The following is a 1,360-nucleotide window of genomic DNA, read 5'->3' as shown; positions in this document are numbered from 1 at the left end:
GTTTTTGACATAGAGAGAACAGGCAGGCCAGGGAAACAGCAAACTGTGGTGAACCTGATGTGAAATGTCATCAAAACAAAGGCCTCTATGAATCCAGGGATTTTTCAATACAAAGATCTGGAGGAATGGATGCCACTTATGAAAGGAAACGGATTAAGGAATTTCCCTAAAGCTCCAAAGGGGGTGGAATTGTTTTAAGCCTTGGCCCCCTTTCTTTTTGAATCATTTCATTCATCGGTCATGATAGAGGTGGGAGCAGGAGATGGGCAACGGGGACCATGGGATGGCAGAGGCTCTTGGAGTCCAGCATGGAAGAAGACAATGTCTGCAAGGTGAGCAGATGAAGTGGCTGTGGCAAGAAGAGAGAAAGGAACGCAAAACGGAAAAAAGAGAAAATGAAGACAAATTGTGTTTTCTAAGTGGATTTAAGGTGAAGTCATTTTTTTCTACGTTGATATGTTGGTCCATGAGAACAATACACTGTGTTGGTAGATAGATGATAGGTTAACAGGCAAGAGCTGGTTGATTGTACACTAAAACATATTTTTCTAACACTGTCCACAGAGATGTCTAGAGACAGTGATACCCTGAGAATAATAAACTTATCTAGAATGCAAATATCAGTTTCTACACTTTATCTTCCATCGAGAGAAATAAAAGATGTTTTTCAAGACAACTGGTGTCAGGGCTGGGGCAGAGAAAATACCAGGCCATAAAATAAGGAAGTGCTCAATGATTTTACTGAGACAGAAACTAACTTGGCAGCTGGACCAAATCAATCTAGGGAATTTTAAGCATCAGAATAAATAATGGGGCAGTGAGGGAAAGATTTAACATCTGCAGTATTGTTGCCATAGACACATAACCCACATCTAATCATGAAGAAACAACAGAGAAATCTACATGGAGAAATGTTCTACAATGCAACAGGTCTGTAATCGTCTAGATTGTCCTGGTCATGAAAGTAAAACTTTGTAATTGTGTCAGGTGGAAGGACACCGGAAAGACAAAAGTCAGTGTGATGAAAACCTGGACTAGATCCTTTTGTTGCAAAGAGATAGCCTTGGCTCTAATGTCTAATAAGGGCTGGGGGTTGGGCAGCATTGATACAGCATGCTAATCTTCTGATTGGGAGCATCACACTGGGTTAGAAGGAGAAGGTGTGTTTGTAAAACACACACATTTATTTATTTATTTATTTATTTATTTATTTATTTATTTATTTATTTATTATGTATACAATGTTCTGTCTGTGTGTATGCCTGCAGGCCAGAAGAGGGCACCAGATCTCATTTCAGGTGGTTGTGAGCCACCATGTGGTTGCTGGGAATTGAACTCAGGACCTTTGGAAGAGCAGGCA

The sequence above is a fragment of the Alexandromys fortis genome, unplaced genomic scaffold (genome assembly GCF_014885135.2).
Source record: "Alexandromys fortis isolate MF-2015 unplaced genomic scaffold, M_Fortis_MF-2015_v1.1 scaffold_319, whole genome shotgun sequence".
NCBI lineage: Eukaryota > Metazoa > Chordata > Mammalia > Rodentia > Cricetidae > Alexandromys > Alexandromys fortis.
The sequence above is the reverse complement of the archived record's forward strand: the minus strand, read 5'-3'. Positions refer to the sequence as shown.